The sequence below is a fragment of the Lissotriton vulgaris genome, chromosome 2_1, assembly GCF_964263255.1.
Source record: "Lissotriton vulgaris chromosome 2_1, aLisVul1.2, whole genome shotgun sequence".
In the NCBI taxonomy this organism is placed as follows: domain Eukaryota; kingdom Metazoa; phylum Chordata; class Amphibia; order Caudata; family Salamandridae; genus Lissotriton; species Lissotriton vulgaris.
The window spans coordinates 1,826,931,303-1,826,956,478 of NC_141687.1; positions in this window are offsets into that span (position 1 = coordinate 1,826,931,303).

A 25,176-nucleotide genomic window follows, 5' to 3' on the forward strand; every position below is an offset into this window, starting at 1 on the left:
AATTGCATGATTGGTTATGTTTCCACGGATAATGGCAGTAATATAGTTAAGGCCATGCAAGAAGGTGGCCGTGTTTGGCGCACAGTATTAACATCGTGGTGCAAGATTTCTTGAAAAAAGAAAACAAAGTCAGCAAGTTACTGACCACCTGCCGAAGAATCTGCACACATTTCAGCCATTCTTTTAATGCCCGGAAGCAGCTGAGGAGCATTCATCATGAACATAGACTGCCAGTCAAAGGACTCATCCAGGAGGTGGCAACACATTGGAACTCAACCTTTTACATGCTTGAGTGTCTGTCTGAGCAGTGGGGGATAATAAATGAGTATGTCTATAAACTAGGTTCTATTATGAAAGACATGAGGCTAGAGTTGGAGGAATGGAAGCTAGTTGCAAGCCTGACAGACATGCTTCGTCCTTTTGAGGTCTTCACGCGTGAATTCAGCAGGTAGGACTGTTCTTTGGGCAAAGCTATCCCATTGTTGCGCATGCTAGAGCACCAACTGAAGGCGGTGTCTTCAACGTTCCGAGATGATGCTGAAAAGCAAGACACATATAAGTTGGCGGAGAGGTTATTAAGCCGCCTAGTTGCCAATGAAAGGCTTCAAAACATACATACAGAACAAAATTACATTTGTGCCACTATTCTGGATCCATGGTACAAAAAGGCAGTGGCCAGCAAAGCATTCATTCCTTTTGATGAAGCAGATGTTTCAAAGTACAAACATTGGCTAGCTGTGTCAGCCACTCGGTTAGAAAAAGAGCGGCAGAAAAATCAAGGAGCCGGCAGAAGTACAACTGAATCAGCAGGCCATCCGGCGTCAAGTTCCACTTCTGAATCTGTGGCCGAAGGGAGTCACTTTCCTTCACAGCCGTTAACAACCGTATCATCATCCTCACCTGCACCAGGCCCAGCCATAATATTGTCGGAAGCGGATTGGCTAACTCATCAAGGGTTTGCTCGTTCCGGTGCTGCAAAGGCCACAGATGGTACGCAAAGTGGAGCAACCGTGGAAAACCTTGAGTCGATGGTGCAGGCCTATCTGGATGACCCAACAGAGATCTTTGTTAATCAGAACCTATTGCTGTATTGGTATAGGAAAAGGCCTGTATGGCCACTGATCACCAACCTGGCTCTAAATTATTTGTCTTGCCCACTCGCAAGTGTGTCTTCGGAACGTGTTTTCAGTGCTGCTGGTGCCATTGTAACTTCAAAAAGGACCCGCCTCTCGCCCAAAAATGTGGAGAGGTTAACACTGATCAAGATGAATCAGCACTTCATACCACCAGATTACAAAATACGTGATTGCACGTAGGAAGAAGAGGACACCGACTTAGGTGACGGAAGTTCTTCTCTGTTAGCTGACCTACTCCCGTCTCAATTTATAGAGTTTGAGGACGAGCTGTACTTCCCTGACACCGGAGCCTGAAAATGACTTCCTTTTTTTCGTCCTTATTCACAACAAAACTCTAATTACCTAATCACAACAAGTCCATCAGCAGCACTGTTTTCATCTTATTTCCCTTATTGATTTGAAGGTGCCGCAATCTGCATTCCTGAGGTTCACAAGTTCACAACTCAATCATGTTCCTCTATCCTCCTCCTCCAGACTCCCCCTATCCATTTCCCTCAAGGCAGATGGATGGATTACGAAGAATAAAGAAACGTTGTCATCGTAGACGAGTCCCCTCAAGTGGGACTGAAATTACTGACTGACTACTTGCTTGCTGATTGCTGACAGAATTACTTCTGAAATTGACAGGAGAGGCTGCCCTGTGGGCTCTCACTTTCGGAAGAAGATGCGGACAAAAAGTAGAACAGGTAATGAAGAATGAGAAGATGGCATGCAGCGGACAGCAATGGCTGTCTGGCTCTGATGAAACCAATTGCTGTTTGTTTTTTGTGCATGAAATGAATCATATGTCTTGTCTTAGTTATTATCTTTTACACAGTAATTGCAACTCATGTCTACTACTCTGTTTTTTTACCTTGTTTAATTCAAATTGTACTTCAACTTCACGGGCCACTACCTGTTGTTTTTTCATTTTCCAATATGCAAAATGTCCTTGGAGTGGACCCACTTGCCAATATACCATGATGATTAATTAAATAAGATATATTTTTTCTTTACAGTTACTCACTGGGATGGAATCATCAGCGTCGGTTTACGGAAGAACTATGGCCAATTCGTGAGTGGCAAACAGGTAAACCAGTCAACAACAACTACCACAGCAGAACTACATGTCTGTCTATTCGTGGTATGTAGTGGTCGAGGGTGAGGCAGTGTACTGTTGTTGTTGTAATGCCAGGCAGAGTCCACTCCACTCCAGACAGCAGTTCATGTAAAATTGGGGCTATGTGGCTTGCTGCATACAATTAGATATGCTTTGCCTGTCTGACAAAGAGCCTAGGTATGCTACATCAGGTTGCTTCACTCAGTGGTGCCTGCCTTGACCGTCTGCATGGGCCTGCCTCAAACTTGGGCCAACATCTGTTATGTTTGCGAAATTTGCTGTTTTTCGGTTTTTCGCGAATCTCGCGAAATTACCGAAATTATCCAAATTCTTGAGCGGAACGGATTTTTGGCCCATGCTTGCGGCAGGGCCATGCAGATGGTCAAGGCAGGCACCACTGAGTGAAGCATCCTGATGTAGCATATCTAGGCTCTTTGACACAGACAAAGCATATCTAGGGTTTAGGGTTCTGTGCGATTTACTAGGGTTTTTGGGTTTCAGTTGGTAGGGTTCCCGCTGAGTCTAGGGCTCAGGGCCCGATACAGGCTTGTTCATATTGATGTTGGCAAGGTTTTAGGGGGGTTTGGCGTTCTTTGGTCCAGAATTGGCAGAATTTTTGCCTTTTTTGGTGTTTTGCGGGCGCGTGTGTTTGGGTGAAAAGTGAAAACTAGTCCTACACCTTCTTCTTCTTCTTCTTCTTCAAAGAGCGCAGTGGTTCGATTTTGTTCTACCTTGCTGAGATTCATGGGAATCGCTGGAACAAGTGTCCAGGTAAGTTTCAAGAGGATCAAAGTAGTGGAAAGCTGAAAATAGCAATTTTTTGTGAACAGCACAATTTGCCATGTTTTGGATATACCAGTATTGCTTGTTTTTGGGGGGCTGTTTGGGGGTTCTAGATTTGTGGGGGTGGGTCGGGGGGGTCTTGGGGGTCTTGGAGCACTGCTGGGAGGGTCTAATTTTGATTGCAAGTGGTTTCAAGAAAATCCATGGTGGAAAAGGGGGATTTGGGCATAGTTGCAGATAGCGTTTTGGCACAATGTAAACTGAGGACTAGCAGTATTGCGTGTTTTTGGGGGGTTGTTTGGGGCGCACTGCTGGTAAAGTCTAATTTTGATTACAAGTGGTTTGAAGAAAATCCATGGTGGAAAAGGGGAGGTAGGTCCTAGCTGTAGACAGCGTTTGGAGAGATTTTCAGGTAGGCCTCAAATTTTCTAAGTGTGACATTTTCCATTTTTGCTTTTGGCCTGTTTGGGGGTGTTCTACTTTTTTGCGGGTGGGTTGAGGGGTCTGGGGGCATTGCTGGAAAGGTCTAATATCGGATGCAAGTGGTTTGGAGAAAATCCGTGGTGAAAATGTTTTTCCTTTTTAGCTCACTTGCGTGTTTTTTGGGGGGCTGTTTGGGGGGTTCTAGGTTTTTGTGAATGGGTTGGGGGGTCTGGGAGCACTTATGGGAAAGTCTAATTTTGATTGCAAGTGGTTTGAAGAAAATTCATGGTAGAAAAGGGGAGTTAGGGCCTAGCTGCAGACAGCGTTTGGAGCGATTTTCAGGTAGGCCTCACATTTTCTGTGTGACATTTTCCATTTTTCCTTTTGGCCTGTTTGGGGGTGTTCTACTTTTTTGTGGGTGGGTTGAGGGGCCTGGGGGCATTGCTGGGAAGGTCTAATATCGAATGCAAGTGGTTGGAGAAAATCCATGGTGAAAAGGTTTTTCCTTTTTAGCTCACTTGCGTATTCTTGGGGGGCTGTTTGGGGGGGTTCTAGGTTTTTGGGGGTGGGTTGGGGGGTCTGGGAGCACTGCTGGGAAAGTCTAATTTTGTTTGCAAGTGGTTTGAAGAAAATCCCTGGTGGAAAAGGGGAGTTAGGGCCTAGCTGCAGACAGCATTTGGAGCAATTTTGAGGTAGGGCTCAAATTTTTTAAGTGTGACATTTTCCATTTTTGCTTTTGGCCTATTTGGGGGTGTTCTACTGTTTTACGGGTGGGTTGAGGGGTCTGGGGGCATTGCTGGGAAGGTCCAATATCGGATGCAAGTGGTTTGGAGAAAATCCATGGTGAAAAGTTTTTCCATTTTAGCTCACTTGCGTGTTTTTGGGGGGCTGTTTGGGGGGTTCTAGGTTTTTGGGGTAGGTTGGGGGGTCTTGGAGCACTGCTGTGAAAGTCTAATTGTGATTGCAAGTGGTTTGAAGAAAATCCATGGTGAAAAAAGGGGAGTTAGGGCCTACCTGCAGCGTGCATTTGGAGCAATTTTGAGGTAGGCCTCAAATTTTCTAAGTGTGATATTTCCCATTTTTGCTTTTGGCCTGTTTGGGGGTGTTCTACTTTTTTGTGGGTGGGTTGAGGGGTCTGGGGGCAGTGCTGGGAAGGTCTAATATCGGATGCAAGTGGTTTGGAGAAAATCCATGGTGAAAAAGTTTTTCCTTTTTGGCTCACTTGCGTGTTTTTAGGGGGCTGTTTGGGGGGGTTCTAGGTTTTAGTGGGTGGGTTGGGGGGTCTGGGAGCACTGCTGGGAAAGTCTAATTTTGATTGCAAGTGGTTTGAAGAAAATCCATGGTGGAAAAGGGAGGTGTGAGCCTAGCTGCAGACAGCGTTTTGGCACAATTTAAACTGAGGCCTAGCAGTATTGCATGTTTTTGGGGGGCTGTTTGGGGGGTTCTAGGTTTTTCTGGGGATGGGTTGAGGGGTCTGGGGGCACTGCTGGGAAGGTCTAATATTGGATGCAAGTGGTTTGGAGAAAATCCATGGTGGGAAAGGGGGTTTGGGCCTAGTTGCAGACAGCATTTTGGCACAATTTAAACTGAGGCCTAGCAGTATTGCATGTTTTTGGGGGGCTGCTTGGGGGGTTCTAGATGTTTGGGATGGGTTGAGGGGTCTGGGGGCACTGCTGGGAAGGTCTAGGTTTGTTCTAAAACAGCAGTTTGCACCTAGCTTGAGGGGAAAGATCCGCACAATTCGCCCATACTTACTAATTACTATCCTTGAAAAGGAGACTCCGAGTACGCACTTTCGAAAAAAAGCTTGTATGTAATACTGTCGACTCTGAAACGGAAAGTGTTATTTTTGTACTACACAGCGTACCTTATATTTGTTTCCACGTGGTGTTAATATCACTTCCTGTTTTTCCATCAACAATTACAGGCCGGCTTTTACCCCGTGTGATTGGAAAAACGTTGATGAACTCAGGCTTACCATTAGCGATCTGCAATTCCTCATACGCCAGGCAGGCAGTGGACATTGTGTCTGGTCACCAAGATTGATCGACGGAGCGTCAGATAGAATGGAGGAGTATCGTGAATAAGAGGAATGGCTGGATGCACGCAACTTTCAACAGGACAACTACAACATACAGTTACAGTATCCTCTACACTTCTCCTTCTCTTATAAATAATCTTATTGTTGTGAACTTCGATGAGTGTGACTGTGCATTTGTTTGCTCTCTGCTTCAAATTCATCCCTCCAGCCATTGTATACGTTTTTCTTTGCTATTTTTAAAACTAATTTCATGTACTAAGTGTTGTTTATTCTCTCTGGGGGCAGATAGGCAAGTGAAATTGCGTAATTACTGCAGCCCTGTACTGTCACATTGTTTCTTCATAGTTAGTAAGTTGTAGAAAGTACTACTTAGTTTAAGTAGCCTAACCATCCATTTAGCAATCGACTTCATGCATGCAGTAGTGCATGCACTTCCTTTATGTACCTTAAAAGATTTATGGATATCTTCATATCCAAAGATTTGTTTATCTTCATTTGTTGTTGTCCATGCTGTGTTTTTTTTCCTCTCTCCACAAAACTTTCCCCAAAACCCCCATTCCCATCCAATTTTCAAACCCTAACCCTCTTCCCCGGGCTGTGTGGTTTTCATTGAGGTGTGACTAAATGACAACAATAATTGCACACACTTGCTGGGGAGGATAAGGTCAAAGCAACAGAAAATTAATTTCAAGGCTGGTGAAGGAATCCGAGGATATATTCTTACTCAGCTTGACACACACCCATGACTATTTGCAAATCAAATCTGATTTTCATGTGCACCATCAACTGGATTGATCATCAAGAACATCCTCCTCCTACACGTGGCTAATGATTACGCTGCTGTGTCCTTCACCTTCAGTACTATTTCTTGTAGTAGCCAAAGCCAAACTCCACGCAACTAGTAGTTATACTTTGAATTAAATACTTTAGCATTTGTTAGGCTAAATTATGGCACTGTTCTTGTGTACTGTGCTATCTATCGTACTGTTCTAATGCTCCACTCAGGCCACTCAAGGTATCAATTTCTTTTTTGTCATATGCTGCTACTGCCACTGTGTACCAACACTACTACCACCACAACAATGCCATTTCATCCGCCCAGGATTGCCAACCTTCATCGCCATTTGCCATGCAGCCAGCCCTGTGCCTAGCCCTATTCTCAAACACGAATCACAGGTAAGATAAGCGTTTGGGGGGAGGAAGAATAATGGAGTAGGAGGAGAGAGGAGAGACTGACGGTAGTACTAGTAAAGTAGTAGGACAATTGAATTCACTAACTCTGTGAGTAGCACTTACTTCTGTAAACATTTGGGTGATTACTTAGACAATATGAATCAAGCAGCCAGTTAAGTTTCAGGGAAACAAACGTACAGTTACCCCCCCCCCCCCCACGCCTCCCCCACAAAACAGTAAAAACGTGTATGCTATCTTTAAGTTGAAAGTAAATAATTATTTTTATCCCTAACAAAAAAAACTATCAACTAGACCCGACCCACCCCACCCTCCGTAACCCCAAAGAATGTCTGTGAAATGAAAAGTCTCCAAAGTTCAAAAAACCCAACTCCCAATTCCCACCCCCCAAAGTCCTCTACTGCCGCCGGTGGTGTCCTTTGGCCAGGTGGTCCTGTTGCTCCCTGTGGAGGTTCTTCTTGAGCAGGATTTTCACTCTCTTCATCTCCTGCTCAAGGTTGGACAACCTGAGGGTTAGGCGGTGGATGCTTGCCTTGCACCTGCTGTGGGGGGCAGCTGATTTTTTGTCTGTTTGGTGGTGGCGGGTGGCTGCGGTACCACGGCTCCATACCACTGGAGGCCTGCGCTGACTGGCTGACCCAGTGTGCGCGGAGGAGGATGCAGCTGTTGTGGTGGATGTTGTTGTGGATGCGACTGCGTGTCCTCCTCTTCCTGGGCCCCCAGCCGCCGATATTCGGCGACAATTGCCTCCAGCTTCCTTTGCCGGGCCCGTCTAGCCAGCTCCTTCCATGTTGGTTTGGGGATCTATATGAAGAAAGAAAAACATACTGTAACCAATGCTCTTTAAGATTAACACAAAATAATTCAGCAGAAAGTTGTGTCACAGTAGCACTAGCAACTTGCAAGCACAGTACATAACATTTGTGACCTGTATCTATCTAACCTCCCACTTCATCTGCCTCTGTTCTAACAGTAGTGGGAGTTTCAGGAATTCTACTAGCACCATATGGACTCACTACATTAGACTCAGACAGTACACCAGTCTTCTTCTTCTCTCGTTTATCGAAATTGGTACGTAAACTTGTGGAAGCTGGCATAATGCCAGCGGAGTCAACTTGCACCCGAGAAAAACAGACGCAAGCCATGATGACACAGACTTGCGTTACTGTACCACTCTAGTACATGCAGGTGGTGAAGCTCTTAGTTTTCTATTACGGGTGGCACTAACCATACTCTGTTACAAGGGCTACTGTGATTGTGATTGTGAGAAGCATTTATATGGCGCATGGCTACCCGGAGGCATCCCAGCGCTTGATTAATGTAACTTTCACCCTGCAGTGCCAATGACTACTAGAAAAGGAAAATGAAGAAGATAAATAATATGATTATCTATCCCTTCACAGGATATTTGCTTACATATGGGATGCTTTGTTTTTTATTGAGTGAACACTGATAGGCCACACATGAATGACAGAATTGTACTACAATTATTAACAGAGGTAGTGATTGGCCCCCGTAATGGCAGGATATATGCTGTGCTTGCAAACTACTGTTACTAGTCATGGTAGTATTCTGATAAATTACATCTTTTTTTCCTTGCCTTTGCTAGACTGGAACGGATGTGCGGGTGCGGTTTTAATTGCTGTTCAAGGTAACACTTACTTCATCCAGTGACCGTCTACTCTGTCTACATACACCTATGCTATCTATGAGTAAGATAGTACCATGATCCAGGCATCCACCCATTCAAAGTAAATGTCAATCATTCTTCTTAATGTCTCAACTGGACAAACTTTAGTTTTTCTCACGGAAAAACAACCTTTTTTATTTTATTTTGGAAACCGCCAGCCATGCATCCGTGCTTGACTTGCATTTGAATTTGAACCAAAGGTTATATTGCGCACACATACAGTTTCTGTTTCACCCACCCAGGCAGTCCTAATCCCTTTCTCCTTCCACCCATCCTTGCTTCAGCATTCAACCGGCCATGCATCATATTCCCAGCCACCTCGGAAAGCATTCAAAAACACGTATCATTTTTTGCCAGTCATTACTTTTAACTCGCTCGTCCTTCCTTACACCCTTCTTTCCCTTTTCGTTCATCCCATCCATCAACTTCATCTCTGATCTGACTTGGCTTCTCGATAAAACTTTCACAGCCAAGTTGAAGCCAAATTTAGAGAAGGCCATTGGTTACTCATCAACTCCTGCCACTAATGCTATTCCTCATGCGAAGTCAAGGGTGAATGTCTTCTACCTGGTTGACAAAAACTTCTAAATTTGTAAGTCTTCTTAACAGTAAAGTGTACTTGTACTGTACAACATATACACCTGTGCAGAGAGCACACTCTGCAGTCTGCAATCTCAATAAGTAAGGAATATAATAGCTTACCACTGCCCGCCACTGCCGTGGCATCCCCCACAGCAATTCCTGATGGCTGTTCCTCCGCCCCAGGAGTGCCCACCTCCGCGCTGGCCCCGGCAATGGTGGATAGTTGTGCCGATGTTCCGCCTAGAAAATACATTTCATATTCTTAGATGCCATATACACCACTCCCTATTTTTTATAGGAATTAAAAAATGTCACTAGTACTACATAAACAAATTTAATAATTTGTGACTCTCTAGTCTCGAAACTACAAATGTCCCTTTCTTCAGGGAAGGCTTTTTTTTATTTAGGCTTAGCCGTAACATGTCTTGCTAGACTTTTTGGCACAACTGATGAATGCTTGCTTTTTAACACGCACCATTTTTCTCATAACAGACAGAAGCTTCCCTTCTAAGAACAAGAGCAAGATCAGATCATCATCACTTGGAGTCAGCAATGATTCAACCCCACAAAGAAGACTTGAAGTTCCAACCAGGTGAGGGCTCTCCCACACTTAGGGGTCGATTAGGATCGCGGACGGACTTGCGTCCGTCCGCGACCCCAGAGCAGGAGGGAACCTCCGCATGGCATGCGGAGTTCCCTCCTGTGCAATTAGGATGTGACCGCAAGGGTTGCGGTCACATCCTCTATTTTTAACATTGCGGCGGGTGGAGCTTCAAGCTGCACCCGCCGCAATGTTAAAAATGCACGCATTGCATTTGCATGCAGTAAGAGGCAGGCACCGCGCGGTGCCTGCAGCTTTCTTCATGCAAATGCAGGGGGGTACCATAGGTACCCCCCATGTGCACCCCCCACACCCCCTTCACCTAGGGGGCCCGCAACGGGCCCCTGCAGTGAAGTTCCGTATGCTTTTCCACGGCGTAAAACCCGCTGCGGAAAAGCATATTTTAATGGCCATCCTAATATGGTGGACGGTGTCTGGAAGACACGTCACCATATTAGAGCTTTTCCGCCGCGGTTGTAAGCCGACCGCGGCGGAAAAGCTGCGGACGGAAACCAGGACCCACCAGCCATCCTAATGTGGCTTTGGTCAGTCCGCTGCGGTTTTTCCGCATCCTCGGGGCCGGTGGTGGCTTCCGCCGGCCCCGAGGATGCGGAAAAACCGCAATCATAATGACCCCCTTTATGTGTGAAATCAGCCACTTTTCAGTTTTGAATCCTTCACCGTTTATCTTATATGATGAAGTTGATTTTAATAAATGTTTTTACTTTTAATAACGCTTTAAAACTTACATAGACTATGTGGTTTTTGGTCATGAGAGAGTGAGCGAAAGGGTTTGCAATTTACAAGCATGAGTCCGTGGCTCAGAGAGGTCGGTACTCTGACTCCGTAGTCTTAGGTCTTGGGTTGTATAATCATTGGGGATCAATAATCGCTGCATTCGGGAGCTAAAATAATGACTCTGACACACTAGCTAGTCAGTAAAGAGATTGGGGGTTCAACTTCTATTATGACTGAGGTATGTGGAAAGTCTAACTGCGCCTATTATAATTCATAACCAATGCCCTATTTCTTGTCCATGGTTCTGGTTGTGCCGAATAGTCCCTGCAACAGTAGTAGTATGGATTGTCCTCCTATCCAATCAAAAAGTAAACCAGTATCTTATTCTTAGTGGCCATTGACATTTTATTGTTCAATAGACAGTAAGGACAACACAGAGGACTGCACTCAATGCATAGAGCTATTGCTGAATAGAATAGGAGTTTTGTTTAATACCCTTTGCCAACTGTGCAAGCTTAGTTAGCTACACAGACAGACTAATAATAATCTAGTAGTACCACAGGGAGTCATACTAGAGGCAGGATAAGAATTTAGAAACAGTCTACAAGAAGATCAAAGGTGATTTAGTAAAAAATAGAATGAGGAACGTTTGGAAAAAATACAGGTGCTGTAAAAGATAGAAAAGTATAATTATTAATATTAACAGAAAAACTTACTGGGGCCAGCAGAGGAGCCCTCGCCGGACCAATCCTGGCCTTCCTGCTGTTGTCCCTGCTCCGCCGGCGCCGCTACCTCCTCCTGTGTCCCTTGCCCCTGGGGAAGCTGATGTACAACATGAAAGAAAGACACAAACATGGATGATTGTTGTCAACCACATCAAACATTTAAAAAAAACAAATTATTTCGGGGAAATAGACAACAATTGCACTAAATGTATTGACCTATCTGATATGGTCTAATAAGATATTGCTGGATTCGCGGAACGTCTACTTGGAAAGTTATGTTACTCACTAAACCAACTACAAAAAGCTTTTACTAGGACTGGCAGGCAACACTCCGCAGCACGCGAATGTCATGATCACCACCTCTATCTCTTCTTAGTGGCAGGAGTACAAAGGAAGCACTGGACTTGAGTCTCTAATATCTAGCATTACGCAGTTCTGTAAAGTACACTGATACATAATCATCACCCAGGCCAAATGAACACAAAATTGAAAACAAGTAAGCATAGTAGCACCACCAGTGAGCAGGCCAGCACCTGTTCACAGAAGCTTTTGAAACATAATTTACCTGCAATGTAATCGACAGCATTCTTGCTCTTCAGAAAAAACAAACATTTGCAATATGATAACATAGAGCAGGAGAAAACAGAGTAGTGATTAAATAGCTACTACTACTCACCAAGCCCAGGGATCTCGACGCCTAGCAGGTCGAGCAGGTCGTGTTCCCGGTCCAGGACGTCGGACCACCGGTGCGTCGCATGGCTGTAGGTGCATCTGACCCCAGACTGACAATACATGGCCTGGCACACCTTCCCCCATAGCTGGCGACGCTCCCGGAGCCCGTACCCGGCACCGAGCCTGCCGCCTGCTGCAACGGTTTTGGGGAGGTGGCGCTGAACGAAGAACATCAGTGCGGCCAACTACACCACGCTGAAAATCTCCCGGGCTACAACTACTTCCCCCCTTAAGCGCCCCCATGGGAGCCGGGTACGAGGTGCGGGACCCATCCCCTTACTCTTCCCGGCTCCCTTTGCCAAGGTCCTGGACAGCTGCAAAAAAAAAAAATAGGAAAGAAAAGGGAAAAAGTAAAGAAAAGAAAAGAGTTTAAAAAAGTAGCTTTAAAAGTAACCAAAAGTAGAAAAAAACACAAAATATAGATGCAGAAAAAGAGAGGGATAGATAATGAGTAAAAAAGATTTTTAAAAAGTTAAAAGAAACAAAGGATTGCAAAGATTAGCAGAGGATTGGAAAAGCATGCCCAGAACCATAGCAATGAATGAAAAACAAGATGGCCGCATGGGTAAGTTCGCTCGATATTTCCCCCGCGAGCACGGAAAAACGCCCGCAAACACGTAATTGCGGCCCGCGCACAACGAAGCATGCAAATAGCTGTTAAAAAGGGTTCCAAAGACAACCGGTAACCAAAAACCCTTTTATGTTGCCCGGCGGTATCGCCTCTATGACCCACCGATATTAATTAATGAAGAAGCAGGCGCTGGAGACTGGAAGGCGGGAAACGAGGATTTTATTCTCTCCGGAGGAGAACACATCAATTCAGACAGCAAGTATCGTCACGAGGTGCTCTAACCACATCTCTGAGGCCTGGCCTCTTATACTGGAGTTTGCGACCTTTATTACACATAACACATTCTCGCAATACTTTAGTACTAGAAAGAACATCCTCGGAATCTCCCCTTCAGACCCGTTCCCACATACATTTACAGTCGGATTCCCCACCCCGGTCACAACAGGTGATAGTTGTCACACAGCAGGGCATTCCGCCGATTCACGGAATGCATGGGGTTGATCGGATCTCATGGGGTGGGGGCTTTGATCGGTTCGGGGGTCTTTTGATGGGGAGGGGAGGCTTCCTACTGTACGGGGTAATAAACAGTATCCGTAGAGCCAGGTGGCGGCCTGGGAACAGGGAAGACAAACGGGGATACAGGAAAAGGGGGTTTGCATCAAAAGGGTTTGAGGCCATGAAAGGAATGAGGGGAGGTGTCGCGCTGGGAACAGGATGGGATTCAGTGGTGAAACTGCGCTGGAGAGGGGTTTATGACCCAAGACATGAGAGAGCGGGGGTTGTCAGTGTGCGGGGGAATGCTTGTGAGGTTAAGAGAGAGAGAGAGACGCGCTGGCTATCAGCGAGGGGCAGGGAGGCCATGGTGCTCAAAAAGTCTAATCTTTAACAGTCCTCCCTTTTCAACATATCTTAGCCAACTTGCTTACTTAATGTCAATCTTCATCAAATTCCTAACCTCGGCATCATATATTGCTCTCATACGTTCGTGTTCAAAGTCCACAGTCTTAGGGCAAATACAATTTGCACATAATGAACACAGAGGTGGCAGACATTGAATTCCTAAGCATAGACCGCATATCACAACTACAGGAATCAGGATAATGGTGAACAGTCTCCAACCCCAGTTCTTAACAGTGTTCCAGAACCAACCACCAAGCGACCATTCTTCTTGTTCCTGGTGTACTTCTGTAGAGAGTCTGTGGAGATGTTCGATGGCTTTGTACACTGAGGGTGAGTTGTCCGGTATGTATGTACAGCAGCTGGACCCAATGATGCGGCATGCTCCACCACGGTCCGCAAGAACCACATCCAGGACAAGGCGGTTCTGGAGGGCCACCAAGCGGACCGCTTGAAGTTCAGCGGTGTTGTTAGCAAGGATACCAGCCGTGATGTTCATTGTTGTCTCAACTGCTTGAGTCAGATGTCGGATGGCACGGCTGTTTGCCATCGGGCCCCAGAGGGGGACCAGTCCTTTCATAGCATCGATGAATTGTGCTCCTGTTGAATCGGCTTGTTCGATGTCCTTGGCTCGTTTCTGTCTGTGATGATTTGCTGGTGCCACATAAGTCGGAGGAAGGATGAAGGAAATGAAACAAGTGCCCCCCCAGCCTTTGGGGAGCCAGGTGTAAGCCTTCGTGCCGCAGACGAAATACGTGTTTGGAGATGCCACAAAGGAAGGCGGGTCGATGGAGTCCAGAGTTCTGGAAAACCGGCAGGCACTGTGGCCTACCAGCTGAGTCCCAAGCCCTTCCATGCACATGTGGCCAGTGACGTTGATGACTGACAGGGCCACAGTCAGAGTGGCAGCCGTTCGTTTTCGCAGGTAGGAGAAGGTGGTTCTGGTTGGATTATTGAACACTTGCATTTCAACTTGTTCTTTAGCAGGGATGTCCAAGTGGATTGCGTTGTTGTTGGTCTGCGGGCAGAAGTGTGTCTTTGTTCTGTTCCGCCAGACCCCGTGGTAGAAATGCGTTACCGTTTTGCTGGAGGTGGCATTGTCCTTAAAGCTTTCTTGCAGAAGCATCAGCCAGGCAAGACAGGAACCGTGAACTGAGAAAGGTGAAGGGATGAATGGTATCGAGTGTCCAGTGGCGTGGGGTAGCAACCCACAGATCCAACAGTTGGTGGCATTGGTGGCAAGGTTGTGCTGGTGAAGTAGTTGTACGAAGGAGTTATTCCAAAATTCCTTTCGCCTCTCTCTGAGTTGGGGAGAGAGCGAGATCAGATAATGTTCCTTCATGGTGGTAGGCTGGACAGTGGTCAGGAATGTTTCGTGAGCAGGTGTATTTTCTTCCACAATCCAGAGAGTGGTCATGAGGAGAAGGCAGAAGAGGATTGTGATGAAGAGCGCAATAGTCTTTGGGCTATGGAGTCTGTCTGCTTTTGGGTTTCTGCGGTGGGTATTTCCTGTTTCCTTCATCATTGTTTTATTTGGCGCTTCCATCATCTTCTTATCTGGCGCTTCCATCATCTTCAAGGGGCTCGGTAGCGGGCAGAACCACAGACTTTGCTTTGCTTCTCTCCGGGTAACCCTTGGTAGTGTTTAGGTCACCGTTCTGAGATTTAACTCAGTCCGTGGTCTACTTAGCCGTAACTCCCTCCTTTCGACGCAGGAAATACCCTTCTCTTGATGGCACTGTGGGATCAGAGAACTTTGAAAGTTCAAGTGTTTCGGTATCAGGATAGCAGGATAGTGACGGTCGGTCCTTGTTCAGGAGCTCTTCTTGACTGTTGATGGTTTCGGTCGAGGTCAGGGTCGAGGAGATCTTCTTACAATGGTGTGCATGCAGCCAGTTGCGTTTTCCCTCCACCCGGAGTGCTGTTCGGGTGGTGATGAGGACTTGCCAGGGGCCCGTCCACCGGGGTTCCAGACTCTTGGCACGCTGGAAGTTCCGGATCAGGACGAAGTCCCCAGGTTGGATGGTGTGTCCGGGACCCCTGGAAGCGTCAGGGATGGCATGCAGCACCTGTTGATGGATAACAGACAGTGTTTTAGTCAACTGGCATAAGTAATCAGACATTAGGACGTCTGGGACGTCATGAATGGAAGTTGGTTTCGGCGCAGACCAAACATTCATAGGCCGGCCGAACACAACCTCGTATGGTGTCAAGTGGTGTTTGGTGGGGGTGGAACGCATTGAGAGTAATGCCAGGGGGAGTGCGTCTGGCCATTTCAGTCCTGTGGTAGCTACTATTTTGGCCAATTTTAGTTTCAGTGTGGCGTTATGTCGTTCAACTAGTCCAGCAGATTGGGGGTGGAAGACTGCGTGGAACTTTTGTTTTACACCCAACCCCTTCAAAATGAGTTGGATAACTTCGGCTACGAAGTGGGGGCCATTGTCGCTCCACAAAATTCGACAAAGGCCGTAGCGGGGGAAAAAACTCCTTTAACAGTACCTTTGCTGTGGCCATAGCAGTGTTGTCACGGGTTGGATATGCTTCCACCCATTTGCTAAATGCGCATACCACCACAAGTACATATTTCAGGCCTTGACATCTGTCTAGTTGGATGTAGTCCATCTGCAGGACTTCAAACGGGTGATTTGGGACCCCAAACCCTCCCCGGGGTACTACAGTTCCTTTCCCGGGATTGTGTTGTAGGCATATCAAACATTGTTGGACCAAGCGTTTGGCGGACTCTGTGATCTTATCATTGTGCCAAACTCTGGAGACAAGTTCAATCATGGGGGCTGATCCTATGTGGGCAGGGGAGTGCGCCATAGTCAGTATGGGAATCAGGTACGAGTCAGGTAGCAACCATTTGTCTGTGTCTTTTGTCCGCCAGCAGCCTTCGTCATCTTTCAATCCCACCCGTGTCCATTCAGTCAGTTCGTGTTGTGTGCTAGCCATTTGAATGTCTCTGATAGTGTCCCTAGCGTCAGTCCATTTTTCTGCTTGTGACCTGGTCACGTACATGCGTGTTGTCGTCCTATTTTCAGCTGTCGCTCGGGCAGTGAGGTCGGCTAGTGCATTTCCCTGTCCAATAATGTCTGTCACCTTTTTGTGTGCCTGGCATTTAATGACTGCAAGCTTTTTGGGGAGAAGGACGGCTTCGATCAAGGCGGAGACTAGGTCCCCATGCAAAATGGGGGTGCCGTGTGAGGTCAAGAATCCCCTCTCCCTCCAAAGGAGCCCGAAATGGTGAACCACCCCGAAGGCATACTGGCTGTCAGTGTAAATGTTTGCTGTGGTACCTGCTGCTAGAATACAGGCTCGTGTCAGGGCAATCAGTTCCGCTGCCTGGGCAGATCGTTGCGTTATGCGGGCTGTCTCGACTACAGTTCGAGCTGTGGTGACTGCATAGGCAGCTGAAGTGGTGCCATCGGGGAGCTTGATGCAAGAACCGTCCACCCACAGCTCTCCGTCGGGGTCGGGGAAAGCCGTGTCTCTGAGGTCAACCCTACTTCTGGTCTGTTCGTCTGTGAGGGTCACACAGTCGTGTACAGGGTGCGCATTGGGATCGTTTTCTGGTAAGGGCAGCAGGGTTGCTGGGTTCAGTGTGGTGCATCTCTTCAGTGTGATGTGGGGTGCGAGCAGAGTCAGTTCGTACCCTGTCAGTCGTGCACTTGTCAGGTGTTGCGTTTTGGTTTGGTTTAGGAGGGTGTCAACTGCATGGGGTACCAGTACTGTGAGGGAATTCGAGAGCACGATCCCCTCACTCTGTCGGATAGAGATCGCAGCAGCAGCTACGGCTCGAAGGCAAGCAGGCAGGGCTCTGGCTACGGGGTCAAGAGTGGCTGAGAAGTAAGCGCATGGTCGTTGCTTTGGGCCAATGGACTGGGTCAGGACAGATAAAGCGCACCCCTCCTTCTCATGGGTGTAAAGGGAGAAGGGCTTTGTGTAATCGGGGGTACCCAACACAGGGGCCGAGCAGAGGGCATCTCGTAGTTGCACGAAAGAAGCCTGACACTCAGGGGTCCAAGGGAGTGGGAGAGGGATGTCCTTTGCTAACAATGAAAGCAGTGGTTTTACTACAAGGCTAAAGTTGGGCAACCACTGTCGGCAGAAGGAGGTGAGGCCTAGTAGGGAGCGGACCTGTTTCTGGGTCTTAGGGACGGGGGTGTCGAGAATGGTTTGGATCCGGTCAGGAGTCAGTTTCCTTCCGTCTTTGGACAAAAGGTGGCCTAGGTAAGTGACCTGGGGTTGGCAGAATTGCAACTTCTTCTTAGAGACCTTGTGGCCATTTTCTGCAAGGAAATGCAGGAGTTGAATGGTGGCTGTGACAGCTAGTGGAGTGGTGTCGGCTGCCAAGAGGATGTCATCGACATATTGTACTAATACCACTCCATCGGGTAACTGGACTTGATCCAGTTGTCTCTTGAGGGCTTGGCTGTAGATGCTAGGGCTTTCTGTGTAGCCCTGGGGTGCTCGGCAGAACCTATACGAGCGGGCTTTTAGGGTGAAACCGAAGAGATATCGGCTGTCTGGGTGGATGGGGATAGAAAAGAATGCGTTTTTGAGGTCAATGACAGTGAAGGTGGTGGCAGTGGAGGGAATCAAAGTCAGGATGGTGGTAATGTCCGAGACCACAGGGTACTGGGGTACCACCACTTTGTTGATCTCTCGAAGGTCAATGATGAAGCGGTATGCTTTCTCATCTCCTTCTCCCTGTTTCTTAATGATGGGCAAGATTGGGCTGTTGCAAACGTTGCTAACTACTTCCTCTACTACTCCTGCGTCTATCAGTGATTGGATGATTTCTACCAATGCCTTCTCGCCCTCGGGCGATATTCGATATTGTGGGAGTTTTGGGAGTGTTGCATCTGGTCGAACAGTGATGTGTATTGGGTCAATCATCATGCGCCCTACATCCGAATCCGTTTTGGCCCACAGATACGGAGGCAGAGTGTCAAGCAGGGAAGTGTCAGCGTCGGTGATGGAAAACATGTGTCTGGGGGGGCAATGTCTAAGCAGAACAGGATTGTCGTAAAGGAAAACTCGGACTCCATCTTGAGAACATCTAATCGTTGCTCGGAAGTGTTTCAATAGGTCGAGTCCCATAATTGCGTCAGGGCTATTGGAGGAGAGTAAAAACGTGGTGTCAGTGGTGTTGTTTTCCAAGTCAAAGAGGATTGGGGCGGACAAAGGGTTAGTGGAGGGCGTCCCATCGAAACCTGTCGATGTTATTAGTAAGCCAGACAAGGGTGCCCTTGGAATCAGTCGTTTAGATAATGCACTACGTGTTGCGCCAGTGTCTACCAGGAATGGTGACTTTGTACCCAAGACCTTAGCAGTGACATAAGGGCCTTGCTGGTCAACATGGAGCTCGACTGGATCCCTCCCTTGCCCTAGGCAGTCCTATGCAAAGTCATGAACGTCATCGTAGTCAGATTGCTGGCATTGGTTTTGTCGGGGTCGATCAAATGTGTTTGGTCTACTGGATCTATCGTTAGTTGCGTTGTTTGGGGGCCCTCGCTGTGGTCCCCTATTTCTTGGTTCGTTTGCTGAATCTCTAGGATCTCTATTTCTGGTGAGTTCCAAAAGAACCGGGCACTGTGATTTCCAGTGGCCCGATCCTTTACAGAAGGCACACTGGTCCTCCCTAATGTCTGTACGTCCAATGTGGGGAGTTGAAGCACGGTCTTTGGGAGGTGCCGTTTTAGGGACGTTCATCTGATGGTTTCCCCGATATTGGTCCCGTCCCAGAGTCACCCCTTGCAGTTGCGCCATCATCACCCTCTCCTTTAATTCTTTCTTCTTCCTCTCTGTTGTTCTATCGTTTTCGTTTTTCTGATGTTCATAATATTGGGCCATCTGGAGGATAGCCGTAGGTTTGGAGGCTGCCCAACTACTTTCACTGGCCTGCAGTTTCTGCGAGACCTCCGGTGATAAGCCTTTAACGTAATTCTGGACAAACAGATGGTGTCCGGTTGCAGTGGTCAGGTCCTGGCCGCTGTAATCGGAGAACAACGTTTCAAACCGGGAGAAGTATTCCGATACATCCTCCTGAGGTTTCTGGCGACAAGCCGTTACTATCGACCAGTCCACTTTCTTTTCTGGGATCAGGGTTTTTAATTTCTGCACGATTTTATCCGGGAGGTCTAAAATGGCTTTTAAAGGCTTTTGTCCGGGTTCTCGTTGTCTGTCTATGCCATCAAGTTGTGACCAGTTATGTCCAAACAGCTCAGTGTGGTCGACTTTCCGGATTTGCTTCCACACATCAGCTGGTAGACATAACCCGAAAAACAAGTCGATGTCAGCTAGAGTCATAATCGTCGATCCTAGGGCCGTACCCAACTCAGTATAGAAGGCAGTGGGGTTTTTACGTAGGTCTGGCAGAGATTTTCGGAAGGTCAGAATCTCTTGCCGGTCCCATGGTTGGTAGACCCAATTGTACACTACCCTTCCCTTTGCATCCTTGTTGTTTGCATCATCGTGAGTCCCTTCACCTCGTGGAGGAACCCAGTAAGGGGCAGCCTCTCGTATCGGCATCATAGTGTTAGGTCGTTCAGTTTGCGGGTTGGTTGCTACGGAGGTAGTGGATTCGGTTTTTGGCTTTTGCTCAGTGAGGTGGCGGAAAACCTCAAGCGTACGCGTAAGGAGGTCCGTCACATCACTCTCACTCTCATCCCCGATATCAACCTTCCGGTACAGAGTCGTTAGGCTCTGTGGACCTTTTTCTTGATATTGGTCCTCGTATGCGTTTAAGACGTGGTAACACAGTTGTACAGTAAAGTGTCGTCTGTGACTCCCAGTATAAGAATTAAACACATCCATGACGGATTCTTCATCCTCCCTCTTCTCTACCAGTATCTTTGCTATCTTGTCGACCCCTGCTCGTTCATGTTTGCTTAGTCTATATGCTCTAACAGGACCAACCCTTCGGGCTTCTGGGTCGCCCGGCGTTGTCGTTTGCGTAACATCTAATACGAGGAGTTCAGCCGGCACGGAGGCCATGGGGGCTGAAGCCGTGGGGCTGCTCTCGCTGGTACCTGGGGATAATGGGTGTTGGGCTAAGGGTTGGGAAGGGGCATATGGAGGGGGCATGTGGATGATCGGAGGACCTAGCAGCAGATCATCGTTGGTTCGCTGTTTTGAGTGTAAATCAGGGTAGAGCGTGGAGGGAGTTCTAACCAGGCACTGGCTTGATGTTTCTATTTCTAGCTTCTGTTTGGTATCCTCTCTTTCTTTTATCTCTTTCTCTAGTTTCTGGGCCGCTAGGTGGGCTGCTTTCCGCAGCTCTTTTCCCAACCTACTCTCAGTTTTCTTTTTGCGTTGGTCGGCTTCTTTTCGCCACATGCCGAAGCTGTCAAGCATAGTGGACGTCGTCTTGTTTTTACCAAGAGCTGTTTCTAGTGCGTTTATTCTATCGTCTTCGAAGGATCCTATCAGTGGCCACTGACTTTCTTGATCTCTTTTCGTATATTTATGCCACAGCTGGCTATAGGCTATAGCGACTAATCCATGTTTTGTGAACATGTCCTTATTAGGGGTGCCTTCCAACGGAGCCGGATGGTTCATCCCTAATAAGCGGTCCGGGTTAAACAGGCTACTAACCAGTGGGGAGAAGACAGGCATGACGGATCACAATGGGATAATAGTCAGCACTACCTATCTTATCACTGCGCGCAAAGACTAGACAGAATATTTCTATTCTACGTTGTTTGCACGTAGTGAATACCTCATGAATCAATTCTGAGCAATCAATCAACGTTAGGTCAAAAATAAAAAATCAATATGGTCAATGGGGAGAATAAGTAGGCTCGCAAAGGTTCGCGTCACCTACCCTTTCACTATCTGTAAAGAGGGGACCTAATCTTCCCTGTTTTCAGACAGAGAATCTCCAGAAAACAATCTATAACAGTTAATCAGTGGGGGGAAGGGGCAATTTGTTCAGTGGGGGAGAAAGATAGGTCCGACGGGTGCGTACCTATCCTTCGCTGTTTATAAAGGGAGAGCCTGTTGTTTCTCCGTTTGTAGACAGTGAATCTCCAATAAATTAACAAAGAGTAATACTAGTATTTTCTCAACAATTATCAATTACTTTCAATTATCTATCACTTTCGCAATTCGTCGTGTTTACACGACCTTACCCGGACCGCATGGACAGTTTCTCGTCTTCCGAATCCAGCGCCCGATCGTCCTCTTCTCTTCGTACTTCTCGTGGCACTCCTGATGGTTCCCAGTCAGGACCGCAGATCACTCGAGAGAGGTCTGTTCGGAACCAGTGAAGTTCGGATGATCGGCTGTCAGACGAGGGTCTATCGGACAGGGTACCTTCCGATCGTTGCAGTCGTTCACTCTGTCGTCGGGACCTCTCCCACTGGATCCACGAGTCGCTGATGGGCCCCACGTTTGGGACGCCAATTGTTAAAAAGGGTTCCAAAGACAACCGGTAACCAAAAACCCTTTTATGTTGCCCGGCGGTATCGCCTCTATGACCCACCGATATTAATTAATGAAGAAGCAGGCGCTGGAGACTGGAAGGCGGGAAACGAGGATTTTATTCTCTCCGGAGGAGAACACATCAATTCAGACAGCAAGTATCGTCACGAGGTGCTCTAACCACATCTCTGAGGCCTGGCCTCTTATACTGGAGTTTGCGACCTTTATTACACATAACACATTCTCGCAATACTTTAGTACTAGAAAGAACATCCTCGGAATCTCCCCTTCAGACCCGTTCCCACATACATTTACAGTCGGATTCCCCACCCCGGTCACAACAGGTGATAGTTGTCACACAGCAGGGCATTCCGCCGATTCACGGAATGCATGGGGTTGATCGGATCTCATGGGGTGGGGGCTTTGATCGGTTCGGGGGTCTTTTGATGGGGAGGGGAGGCTTCCTACTGTACGGGGTAATAAACAGTATCCGTAGAGCCAGGTGGCGGCCTGGGAACAGGGAAGACAAACGGGGATACAGGAAAAGGGGGTTTGCATCAAAAGGGTTTGAGGCCATGAAAGGAATGAGGGGAGGTGTCGCGCTGGGAACAGGATGGGATTCAGTGGTGAAACTGCGCTGGAGAGGGGTTTATGACCCAAGACATGAGAGAGCGGGGGTTGTCAGTGTGCGGGGGAATGCTTGTGAGGTTAAGAGAGAGAGAGAGACGCGCTGGCTATCAGCGAGGGGCAGGGAGGCCATGGTGCTCAAAAATGGCTGCCGCTTACGCGCACGAATGGGCTCGAAAAGGGGGCAAGATGGCGCCGATAATGTTGACGTTTTGCAGTCTAATCTTTAACATAGCGACCGGAAACGGAAATACGCAACGCGAACAAGATGGCCGCGCCCATGTATGACCGCATGGGTAACTTCGCGGTCGATGCGCTGCAAGCGGCTTGCGAACACGCAAAAAGCCCCGCGAACATGCAAAAAACACCAGAAAATTCGCACAAATTCACGGATTTTGTGGATTGCGAATTCGCTTTCGCGCAAATTCGCGGATCGCAAATTCGCAAATTTCGCCCATACTTAATCCTGTCTTGGGTTAGCCAAGATCAAGGAGTTAAACAAACCGTCCATACCTACGCCTACACCTGATAGCAGTAACACCTCAGAGGGGGTAGTCGATGTACATACTATTTTGCATCACAACAGAACAGATCCAGATTGGAAAAAATGGTTAATCCGGCCCACGGACAAAAACAACTATCAAGATAGATTCCTGAATAAGACACAAGGGTTCACATTCACTAGGACAGATCCAAGATATGTTCGGAGACAGCCTCCAGGAATAGTAACAACATACAGTGTAGGGAAACTGTGCCTTGAATGGCTACACAAGTCTACACTAAAGGAAGTAAAACAACACTTATCTTTACTTAAAGATGGCGCTAACCTGAGGAACTTCTTACAAGGACCTATTAAACCGCGTCATAAACCTTTTATATACGCCGGTATCTATGCTCTGTATAATGAAGCATGGAAAATTATGCAGGCAGAGACTGCAGAACGAATCCGAGAAATTGATTGTATTAATTTAGAGAAATTTCTCTCTGTAGTTGACAATGAGTTAACGACTCTGTCGTCCAGGATATATTCTTTGGACAGCATAGTATCCTCTGCCATAAACATAATGGAACAGGACTTGGTCATGTTGCAACATGGTCAGTCGCAACTACGTTCTATAATGCTATTAAGCTGTACGTTACAAAACCTTCATTCAGGCTATGTGCCTTGGCGTTTAATCAACACTACGTCACTGTTTTCAGAATTAAATCTCACTGATAAACAGATCAAACTGGCACAGAGGGGAGCAGACTATACGGTGCTGAGCATTGAAAAACTGGAAAGATTGCCGTTTGCAGTCGCTGAAAAAACAGACATTGAATGGATAATACACGGTACAATCACTCTGCCTGTTACAATTTTCAATTTTCAGTATTGCTTAAAACATATACCAGCAGGCCTATATGAAAGGTTGGGTAAAGAATACATCTTGACATCCTGGGAATTACCTTACACACACAGATGTCGGAGTGGGGGGAAAGAAGTGTTTCTTAGTGGTAATGATTGTGAAAACGCACTAAGCGGATCTCTCCTTTGTCAGGGTTTTAACTTACACGAGGCCTGCAATGGTTCCTCTAACAATTTATCCTGACACCTGCAAGGTTCACCAGCTGCAGTGATTAATCCAACTTTTAGGCAACTTTCTAATGGAAGTTACATTATGTTGAATGATCACAGCAGATGTGGCATGTTGCCAGGTTTAGCCTCTCTCGTTACTGTATCAGCCAGGGTCACTTGCTGTATGCAAGTATTGTTTCCAAAAACCAAGTCAGACTGGGAGTCGCCGTTATGGCCTTCACTGAACATTTCTTCTATACGAATTGATACTTTAAGCAGAATGAAAACCATTCTTTTACAGAAAACTGTGCCATTGACCCCGGCCAAAGAGACCTATGATCTGCAAGTCGCAAGGACTTCTGCAGAGATACATACCCTATTAACTACAAACTGCCCTGTACATTTCTAAGAAATTTTAGGTCGGATCTTAAACATGTCTGATACGAGCGGTATTGTACATGTATTTAAGATGTTTTTTCGGGACTGTTAGCACCTTTTGAAGCAGTCCTAGGAATATTTCCAAACTTCGTGCACTCTGTGTTTGGCGGACTGCCTCTCATTTTGGGACTCGCTGCTGGGATACTATTTTTGCTCCTACTGCTTCGATGTGGCAAGCCAATCCATAGCAGGCACCCAGATCACCGTGGAAAATACTCTACTGGCGATGAAGTGTCGTGAGCGCATAGTCCAAATTTTGGGATTAACTTGTTTAAGAGAATTGAATACCACATGGTTTATGTCATTCAGATCAATCTGGCAAGATTGCATCTTACCTGTTCTACGATGCCTGCTTTGTGGAGAAGAATGCGTGCTAGACATCTGTCTGACACTCCCATCAGTCATGCCAATGGATGTTGATACTTTGCTTGGACCACTGACGGCTCATGCCCTGTGTTGTCCCCAGCGGCTACCAATTCTGATGACGGCATTCTTTGAGATCTCACAGACGCAAAATGCTGACGGTGAGGTACGAGAGGAAAGCACACAGGTACGATCCAATTTGAACATTGCTAATGCGACCAACGCTGACGGCGATGCTTCACATCTATGTGCAATTAATCTTCTTAACAAGGTAATCCAACTTTCACCTACAATGGTAGACACATTCTTTTCAGACTTAGAAGATTTGATGTTTTCTCCAAACAATAACACTGACTTTTGATTTGACAAGCAGTGTTCTGAGAGACTCTGAATTCGATCTTCATTTTTTCAAAACTAATTTCCAACTTTGGAACTCTATTTTTTCTATGATCAAACTTTTGTTTTTCCAATTTTGGATTTTTTCATTTTTTGGCACAAAGTAATTTGAAAACTTCAAAGATACAATATTTGACCTTGTCCACAATTAAACAGTTTAT